A 10,861-nucleotide genomic window follows, 5' to 3' on the forward strand; every position below is an offset into this window, starting at 1 on the left:
AAAGTATGAGACATATCATATGGCAAAAAAAATTTCAGTTTGGACAGACAAAGCAGTCTTCAGGGCCAGATTTGGATACAACACAAATGTTAGAACTACCAAAGAATTTAAAATAACTATGATTAGTATGTTAAAGGCTTTTATGAAACATGTAGACAGCATGCAAGATAGGTAATTTCAGGAGAGAGCTTATAACAGTAAGAATGGGTTAGATTAGAAACAGCGGGGAGGGTACAGCTCAAATGGCACAATGAAGGGCTTGAGGGACAGGGATGGGGTTGGAACGTTTACTGAGCAGCGGCTGCCTCCCTCATTCATCCACAGCTCCAGGATTAAAGGGAACGCTGCATTTTTCTGCACACTCCTTTTTGTGTTTGTGAAAGGGGAGTGCGTGGATGAAAAAGGGATCTCAGGCAGGATGCGTCATTTTTGATAAAATCAATTGAACCACCACAAAACCTACAGAAGCAGCCAGGATTTGGTGAGGATTACCCGGCGCCTGCCCGGGCCTGGAGGGTCCCATTCCCCCCAAGGCTAAGACATCCTTGTTGACTGCGGAGGCGCAAAGCATCAGTGGAGGGTGCGGGTCTGCATCTTGCCAGAGCAAGAGAAAAGGTCAAAAGGCCTCGATCTGTAAATCAGCACCTCCTTTTCCAACTGGTATGGATTCAAATCTGACCTGGAATCCACCGGCTCAGGGGCGCACCGCCACCTCCTCCCTCCTGGGGTGGAGGCGGCCTAGCCCACAAGCCTGCAAATAGGGCTCCATCTCGTCCCACGTCCAAGGCCCTTTGCACAACAACTCTCTGGCGCTGACTAGTGATTTGGATCTCCTGTCGACAACCTGGAGAGGACGAGGAGTGTATTCGAGGGGCAGTTTGGGCAGACTCTTAATCTGGGCTTCATAGAAATAATCTGACATGGAATTTTTTTTAAAGACATGGAATTTTTAAATTAGATGACTATGTCAGGAATTCTACTGATGAAAAAATAGTTGTTTGGATTGAAGTTATGGCCTCATGGCTCCCCTATATGAAACCCCTAATTCCAGAACTCGTTGCTATAAATTACTTAATAAGAAAATGCATGAAAGAGTAAAGACAAAGTAGCAAGTTTTGTCCAAAATGACTTAAAAATGTCAGAGCCTGGAAATGAGTTAAATGAATTTGGGTTATGTAAAATTTGAGCACATTTCTACATGAGACATCTTTTTTCATAAAGAAGTAAATATCATTATCTTAAGAATATATAAAGATAAATTTATTTCAGACGGTCTTACTATGAACAATTTGTCTCCTCTTTCATGAATTTGATATTGTATGCTTTTCTTAAATCGATTCGATTATTTGTATTTATTCTTTACCTGTTTAGAAAGTTTTCACTGTATTGATTGCTACCTTTTAAAATATCAAGGAATTCTATCTTTTCACAATAACTATGATTTTTTTCTGTTAAAAAATCAATGTGTCTAGTAAAAAATGTAAGTGGTGCTACAGAAAAATATTGAATCAAAGATAGTAAATAAAGACTTCATGTCCACGGATCAGGCAAAAGCCGTTCAGGTGAACCCCTCCAGCCCAGAAGTCCTGGCCCCTGAGCAGAGGTGAGAAAAGAGGGCTGCCCTCAGACCCTTCTGCAGGTCTGGAGACTCCCAGCCCCAGCCTCTCCTCGGGTTCAAGGGCGCTGCATGGAGTCCCCGTGGGAGCTTAGGCTCTGCCCAGGTTCTGGCATCATCGCTGCCTGGAGCCGCCTCCTTCCCAAGAAACCCTCCCTCTCAGAAGAAGGCGTACATTTTCAGGAGAAGGTGTTCCAGCGGCGGCTGGGAGCGTCCAGGGCCATCGCAGGGGTCAGTGGGTGCCCGCCCGAGGGAGGAGCGCTGGGCGCGGCAGCGCTCGGGACACCCGGATCCCGGGAGCTACGCGAGGGATGCGTGCCGCCCCTTCAGCGTGCCAGATCCCACGCCGGCCTGGGAAAGATCTTAACTTCTGTCGGGCCAGGGGTCCCCGACGCAGGGAAGCGAGTTAGGAGGACGTGGATGGCCACGGAGGACAGTCATTTTCCAGGATGTGAAACGGGATGCTCTTAAGGAGCCCAGAAATCTTTTTGTCCCCAAGTGCCTGGAGGTGCCAAGGAGTCCCGGATGTCCCTTAGGACACTGGACGCGGGACTGAGATGATTCGAGTGTCAGAACAGAGGTCGGGTCTGTGGGTGGTGTCTGCGTGTCCTGGTGATATTTGATACTGGAAGCAGAGGCGCGGGACCATTAAATTGGCGGGGATTCGCCAGACCTTTGTGGCTGCGACCTCAGCTCGGGCTCCCTTATCTAGCTCTGCCGGCGCCTAAACCCTGAGGGTTCCGCGTGCCTTTCTGCTCTTCCTGGGCGAGGCTCCAGGCGGGATCCTTTCCCAGCGCGTCCCGCAGGCACAGGGAACCCCAGGGAGACGCCCGCGCAGGACAATGTCCCAGGCGAGGTGCGGCCGGCAGGGGGCAGGCGAGCGGCGGGAGGGTGCTCCCAGCGCAGGTCTTCCTCTCCGGTAAATACAGCGGGGATTTCCTGATTTAAAAAACAAACACAACAATCTCTGACTGTAATACTGTTTATCTTAATCTATTTCTTTAAATAATAATCTATTAACAAGTGCTGACTGCCATATAAAATATGAAGGAGAAGAAAACTTATGCCAAATGTTGGCAAGGATGTGGAGGAACAAACTCTTGTTCATTGCTGGTGGGAATGCGACATGGTACAGCCGCTTGGGAAGACAGTTTGGCGGTTCTTACAAAACCAAACATGCTTTTGTCCAGCAGTCTCTCTGTTATTTGCACAAAGGAGTAGAAAATAACCCTGCCAAAAACCTGTACACGGATGTTTGCAGCAGCTTTATTCATAATTGGTAAAACATGGAGGCCACCAAGATGTCCTTCAGTAGGTGCAGGGAAGAATAAACCATGGTACATCCAGACAACGGAATGTTACCAGTACTGAAAAGAAAGGTGCTAACAAGCCACAAAAAGATGCGGAGGAATCCTACTGCATACTACTAAGTGAAAAAAGCCAATCTGAAACGGCTACATGCTGTATGATTCCCACTTTATGACATTCTGGAAATGGCAAAACTATGGAGACAGTAAAAACTATCAGTGGTTACCAGTGGTTGGGGGAGGGAGGGTGGAGCACAGACAACTTTCAGGGCAGTGAAAACACTCTGTATATACTATGAAGGTGGATACATGTCAGTAAACATTTATTCAAACTCATAGGATGCATAGCAACAAGTAAGCCCTAATGCACACCATGGATTTGGTGATAATGTGTCAATGTAGTTTCATTGACTGTAACAAATGTACCTCTTCAGTGCAGAATGTTGCTTGTGGGGGAGGCTGTGCATGTGGGGGGGGGGGCAGGCAGGTTATGGGAATCTCCTTATTTCCACTCAATTTTGCTATGAACTTAAAACTGCTCTAAAAAAATTTTAAAATCTATTTTAAAAAAATTTAGAGGTTGCCTTTAGAAATCAAGTGTGTCAATGGCCTCAAAATTCTGGCCTATTTACAATAAAACATCCAAAATAATGATTTCCTTGAAGAGACAATGAGATTGAATATGATCAGTTAAAACAAAATCAACTTATTTTTCATATGTTTTTAAAAATGCATAACTACATATTTGCTTGGAAAATATCACCCAGATAGAAGTCATTGTTAATCTACAATATTTTCCAGTCTCCCATTGTTGCATCTTAATTTAATATTTTCTTAAGAATGTATGCCCCAAATGAGAAATCTAATTATTTTTATTCTCACCAGTCTTCCAGAAACAAGTAGTTAATATTTAAATACTGCAACAATAGAAAAAATAACAAAGTTAATTAAAAAACCAGTTTCTTTTAACTAAAAAAAACTTAATACTAGTTAAAGATAGAGAAAAAAAGACTTCTACTTCTTAAGATGGAGTAACGGAGACTGGGTTCACCCTCCTGAATGATGCAGAACTGCACGAATTTGTGTCTTATAGATACATACCCATGTTATAATGAATACATGAACATACACACACACACAAATGTGGAACACCAGAAGTTACAATTACATGGGTAAGTATGACTTTTTCTTGTGGTAAAACCCTTTTAAAATAACTGATTATTTAATCAAAAATCGTAACAGTGTTATGAAGGTTTCATAATTATGTAAATGTGAAATATATAACAAACGTTAAAAAGTTTGGGAGAGGGGAGGGTGTAGCTCAGTGGTAGAGTACTGCTTAGCTTTCTGACCTGACCAGCGACCCGGATACATTGTACAGTAACTCAGCGTGTACGGGGCAGTGTGAATGGTGTGAGCCCGTCTGAAAAGTACAGTCATAAAATGATACATGCCACATTGTTAAACCCTGGTTGCCACTGGGTGTCAAAATTATTGCTTTGTTTTATTTACTATTTTTATTTGGCTTTTTAATTTTCTTCTTTCTGTTTTTCTTCTTTCTTATTCATGTTTTCTTATTTTTATAAAAATGTAATCTATTTGTCTCTTTTTAAGGTTCTTTTTAAGAAGTGAAAGAAAAAAAATAGACAACAGGGTTTGGGGAAGCGATCCCCACTGACCAAGTATACTAAGGTCGAAGCAACCCTGACATGAGTAAACAGAGAGGGAAGTAGAACTTTGCTGCAGCAAACCCTCCCTTTGTGGGAACGCAGGCACAAGCCCTTTCTCCAGGTCGGGCTAGATGCTCACCGAGAATTGCTCTCCTGATTGCCCTCCAAGCATTAAACACCAATGAATTTAAAATATCCATGGAGGGGGAGGGTATAGCTCAGTGGTAGACTGCATGCCTAGCATGCATGAGGTCGTGCGTTTAAATCCCAGTACCTCCATTAAATCAATCAATAAACCTAATTACCTCCCCCCATTTAAAAAAATTAAATTAAAAAAATTAAACATCAATGGAACCCAAAATCTCCAAGTATCTATATTGTTAAATTTAATTCCACAAATTTGATGATTTGATTGGGCTGAACACTCAATATGTTCCAGGTAAGATTTTGTTTACAAACATTGTCTTGAGCCTCCCAAGCCCTCTCTGGGCCAGAGTTACGTACCCTTGTTACTAATAAGGAAATAGAGCCAGTGAATTTTAAAACACTTTCTAGAGGCCCTCCACCAATAAGTGGCCTCCTTTAACTTTCAGACTCGAAAGCACACATTTTAACTTAAGCACATAACAATTTAAAGTATTTGAAGTCAGGGCAAACACTTCCATAAGCTTCACTTTTAGTAGAGGCCTGATCTTCCAACAAAAGGTGGGTCAAATTCAATTATCCAATTCCCACTGTAAATATCCAGACCCACTGCCTCTCCCCTCTTCTTCCATGCTCTCTAGTCTGAAATGCAGTTGTTATGACATAATGCATTCTAAAGCATATTTACCTGCTATTTTCAGATTTTTCTGTTCTCTTCTGGACCCAAGCTACCTGGGTCCAGACCTGGTAGGCTCCCAGGTCAATTACTTAATAGCTGTGTGACTTTGGACAAGTTGCTGACCCTCTCTGTACCTTCTCTCCTCCTTGGTAAAGCTTATTATTTGTAATAATAACAGGACCTCTTTCTTCAATGGATTGAGATAATTAAATTAGTCAATGCTCAACTCGTGCTACCTTCTTCATCATTTTGTTTCTCACCTATACTGATGTGGGTTTTTTGTTTGCTTGTTTTTGCTGATGGGGGAAGGTAATTAGATTTGTTTGTTCGTTTGTCTGGAGGAGCTGGGGATTGAACCCAGCACCTTGTGCATGCGGAGCACGCACTCTACCACTGAGCTGTACCCTCCCCCACTGAGCTGTACCCTCCCCCATAGTGTTTATTTTTAATGCATTCAAAATCTGGTAAAGTAACTTCCCCCTTATGACTTCTTTTCAAAAATTTCCTGGTCATTCATGTACCTTCTCCCATAATGATTAGCTGAACACATTTTTTTAGAATCCCTGACCCATAGAAGGCTGAGAGCCCATCTAGATAGCCTCCTGAGAACCTCTTCTTCACCCGCACCCCTCTCTTCCCTCCAGGGAATTACCTTCATCGGACAAGTTCCCCCGAGGGAGTCCTGCCCCACCCGCACTGCCCCATGAAGGCTTCTTGAAGGCCCCAGGGTAAGCACCTCCGGGGAGATTTGTCAGATTTGTCGAATGTCTATCTGCATAGTCGGGGTGCTGGTAGCTGTTGGAGTCTCGTCCTTTGGCTCCTTCTTTGGGTTCACAGAACTGTTGGGAGACAGATGCCTGACAGAAAAAAAAAATATCTGACTTCCTGGGTAGACTTACCTGCAAAATGAGCAAACTTATTGTATTAAAATATTAGACAATAAAAGACAAAGATAGTAAAATGATAGTGACACACACAGAACTCCAGTGGTCACTGTTAAGAGTGTGAAAGAAGGGGATGTAAGCAGCGAAGCTGACACACAAAAGTACTGCATGTGGAGATTCATTGTCGTACAACGGAATCAAGTTACAGATCCTTCTGTCTCAAGGATCCCTTGTTCTACACTTTTGAGCCACAGCCAACGCCGTCATCCTTCCTGTGCCTAACCCCTCGCCACTACTCATCTGCTCTCCCTCTCTACAAATTTGTCATTTCAAGAAGTTTTGATAAATGGGAATATATAGTATGAAACATTTTGAGACTGACTTTTTAACTCAGCATAATTCCCTTGTGATCCACCTGAGTTTTGCATGTATTTATACTCTGTTCCTTTTTATTGCTGAGTAGTCTTTCATGGTATGGAGGTACCATGGTTGGTTTGACCGCTCACCCGTTGAAGGACAGTTGAGTTGCTTCCAGTTTACGGCTATTGTGAAGATAAACTATATACTATACACATTCATATATGTGTGTGTGTCTGTGTTTGTGCAAACATAAACCTATTTCATAGCTCCAGAATAAATGTCCAGGAGTTCCAAAAATGGGTTGTAGTTTTGTCAGAAACTGCCATCCTCTTTTCCAGACACACTGTACCATTTTGCATTCCCACCAACAACGTGTGAGTGATCTGGTTCCCTTACATCCTTGCCAGCATTTGGTGGTGGTACTATTTTAGCCATTCTGAAAGATGTGCTGTGACATCTCACTGTGGTTTCACCGTGCACTTCCGTAATGGCTAATGATTTTTACTATATTTTTCTGTGCTTATTTAAGCATCTGTATCATTTTCAGTAAAATGTCCATTCATGCCTTTCGCCTAGTTTCTAATTGAATAGCTTGTTTTCTTACTGTTGAGTTTTTAGAACTCTTCATGTGTTCTAAATTCAAGTCCCTTGTCAGATATGTGGTGTGCAAAATGATTTATCCTAGTCTGTAATTTGTCTTTTCAAAATATCTACAGGGTCTTTCCCAGGGCAGAGTTTTTAATTTTGATGAAGTCCAATTTAATTTTTTTTTCCTTTCTGTGGATTGTGATTTTTGTTGTCAAGCCTAAAATTTTGCTGAGCATTGGCTCCCCAGGATAGTTTTTCTTTTTTTTTTTCTTAAAAGTTTTATAGTCTTACATTTTGCATTTAAGACTGTGATCCATTTAAGTTATTTTTTGTACAAGGTGTGAATTTAGGTCAAGGTTCATTTTTGTGCCTATGAAAACCCAGTTGCTCCAGCACCATTTTTTGAAAAGGCTATTCATCCCCCTTTGATTGGTTTATGCACCCTTTTAAGAAATCAGTTGGGTATTTGTATGGACCCTTTTTTTTTTAATAAAATTAAAACTTAATATTTATCAATTATGGAAGTTTAGTATTTTTAAATAAAACATACTTCTGAAAATAGAATAAAACACTTTCCCAGGTCTAATGGGCCAATATGCATAGTGCTGCTTCCTTTAAAATATTAAAATGGAAAATAATTTAAGCCACTAAAATGATCAGCCAAGACTATACGTACTAAAAACCTATTGAGTTATATTGCTTTTTTCTATACATTAGAATTTGTTTTAAAATGCCCATTGTAATCCTTGAATAAACAGTGTCTTAGTTCAGCGGCTGAAATTGATGCACTACCGCCACCTGGTGGAAATAACCTCCTTTTACAGGCTATTATTAAAAACACTGAAGGTGTGTAATCCTTGCAGGAGCCATTTTCTGCTTTCGCAGTTTCTTAAATCTGTTGTAACTTCAGATCTTTTTTCCTTTCTTAAAAATAGTCGTAGATGTTTGCCTCAAGAAATTTTATTTGTGGTGATATATTTTAATAGATAGTTTAATTTATTAAATAATGTGTCAGATATTAATCATTCTGATTAAAATTAAAACTACAAGCAGAATTTTTTCCTATGAAAATAAAAGTTGATTCTAAAAGTTATATAAACATTAGAAGTGTTAAAAAAATATACCAATTAATCTTGAAGAACATATTTTGAAGGAATACACAATCAAGTAATATTTGACAAGGGACTGAAGAATACTCAATGGAAAAGAGCGTTTCTTTAAATAAATGGTGCTGGGGAACCGTGTTCAATATCTTGTAACTTATGGTGAAGGAGAATGTGAACACAAATATATGTATGTTCATGTATGACTGAGCATTGTGCTGTACACCAGAAATTGGCACAATATTGTAAACTGACTATACTTCAATAAATACACACACACACACACACACACACACACATATATATACAAGAAAAATCCTTTTAAATGGTGCTGGGGAAATTGGACACTCACATGTAAAAGAATGAAACTGGACCCTTGCCTCACACCACTCATAAAAACTAACTAGGAATGGATTAAAGACATAAATATAAGACCTGAAACTCCTAGAAAGAAACACTAATAAAAAGTTCCTTGACGTGAGTCTTGGCAGTGATTTTTTTTTTTTTCTTTTTTTTTGGCTATGACACCTAAAACACAAGCAACAAAATAGAAAACAAGTGGGACTACATCAAACTAAAAAGCTTCTACACAGCAAAAGAAACAATCAACAAAGTGAAAAGACAACTACAGAATGGGAAAGTATATTTGCCAACCATGTATCTAATAAGGGGGTTAACATCCAAAATACATCATAAACTTAACAGCAAAAAATAATAACAACAATAATCAAATTAAAAATGGACAAAAGACTTGAATAGACATTTTTCCAAATAAAATATATGAATGACCAACAGGTACAATATGAAAAGAAGCTTAACTTCACTAGTCATTAGGAAAATGCAAATCAGAAGCCATAATGAGATACCACCTCATGCCTGTTAGACTGGCCATCAGCAAAAGATAAGAGAACAAGTCCTGGCCAGGATGTGAAGAAAAGGGGACCCTTGTGTCCTGTTGGTGGGATTGTGAACTGGGTACAGCTACTGTGGAAAACAGTACAGAGAAAGAGATCAGATTTGTAGTTACCAGAGGCGGCGGGTGGGGAGCAGGGGGAACTGGAAGAAGATGGCCAAAAGCTGCAAACTTCCAATTATAAAGAAGTACTAGGGATGTAATGAACCATACGATGTAGTTAACACGGCTGTGTGATATACAGGAAATTTAAGGGAGTAAATCCTAAGAGTTCTCATCACACGGAAAAACATTTTTCTTTCTTTCTTTTTTTTTTTTTTTTTTTGGTGTAGTCTATTCTACAATTTTGAAATCCCAGTCTATCCCTTCCCACCCTCCACCCCCCTGGTAACCACAAGTCTGTATTCTCTGTCTGTGAGTCTATTTCTGTCCTTTATTTACGCTTTGTTTTTTGTTTGTTTGTTTGTTTTTGTTTTTGTTTTTTAGATTCCACATATGAGCGATCTCATATGGTATTTTTCTTTCTCTTTCTGGCTTACTTCACTTAGAATGACATTCTCCAGGAGCATCCATGTTGCTGCAAATGGCATTATGTTGTCGGTTTTTATGGCTGAGTAGTATTCCATTGTATAAATATACCACCTCTTCTTTATCCAGTCACCTGTTGATGGACATTTAGGCTGTTTCCATGTTTTGGCTATGGTAAATAGTGCTGCTATGAACATTGGGGTGCAGGTGTCATCCTGAAGTAGATTTCCTTCTGGATACAAGCCCAGGAGTGGGATTCCTGGGTCATATGGTAAGTCTATTCCTAGTCTTTTGAGGAATCTCCACACTGTTTTCCATAGTGGCTGCACCAAACTGCATTCCCACCAGCAGTGGAGGAGGGTTCCCCTTTCTCCACAGCCTCTCCAGCATTTGTCATTTTTGAATGACGGCCATTCTGACTGGTGTGAGGTGATACCTCATTGTAGTTTTGATTTGCATTTCTCTGATAATTAGTGATATTGAGCATTTTTTCATGTGCTTTTTGATCATTTGTATGTCTTCCTTGGAGAATTGCTTGTTTAGGTCTTCTGCCCATTTTTGGATTGGGTTGTTTATTTTTTTCTTATTGAGTCGTATGAGCTGCTTATATATTCTGGAGATCAAGCCTTTGTCGGTTTCACTTGCAAAAATTTTCTCCCATTCCGTAGGTTTTCTTCTTGTTTTATTTCTGGTTTCCTTTGCTGTGCAGAAGCTTGTAAGTTTCATTAGGTCCCATTTGTTTATTCTTGCTTTTATTTCTTCTAGGAGAAAATTTTTGAGATGTATGTCAGATAATGTTTTGCCTATGTTTTCCTCTAGGAGGTTTATTGTATCTTGTCTTATGTTTAAGTCTTTAATCCATTTTGAGTTGATTTTTGTATATGGTGTAAGGGAGTGTTCTAGCTTCATTGTTTTACATGCTGCTGTCCAGTTTTCCCAACACCATTTGCTGAAGAGACTGTCTTTATTCCAATGTATATTCTTGACTCCTTTGTCAAAGATGAGTTGACCAAAAGTTTGTGGGTTCATTCCTGGGCTCTCTATTCTGTTCCATTGGTCTATATGTCTGT

At 40.2% G+C, this 10,861-nt stretch overlaps 1 long non-coding RNA gene and 1 other non-coding gene across 2 annotated transcripts in view; one reads left to right on the top strand and one right to left on the bottom strand.

The window, feature by feature from the left end:
* The window catches only part of LOC123613787 (uncharacterized), a 60,158-nt gene extending 49,583 nt beyond the window's left edge, over positions 1-10,575 (top strand). Inside the window, exon 6 of the long non-coding RNA XR_012509775.1 lies at positions 6,060-10,575. This is a non-coding gene — a long non-coding RNA (uncharacterized LOC123613787). The remainder of the gene's footprint in view (positions 1-6,059) is intronic.
* On the bottom strand, positions 5,752-5,825 carry TRNAA-CGC (transfer RNA alanine (anticodon CGC)). The gene has a single exon. It is a non-coding gene; the product is annotated as a tRNA-Ala (tRNA).
* Positions 10,576-10,861: the final 286 nt, after the last annotated feature.

This window comes from Camelus bactrianus, chromosome 10 (genome assembly GCF_048773025.1).
Source record: "Camelus bactrianus isolate YW-2024 breed Bactrian camel chromosome 10, ASM4877302v1, whole genome shotgun sequence".
NCBI lineage: Eukaryota > Metazoa > Chordata > Mammalia > Artiodactyla > Camelidae > Camelus > Camelus bactrianus.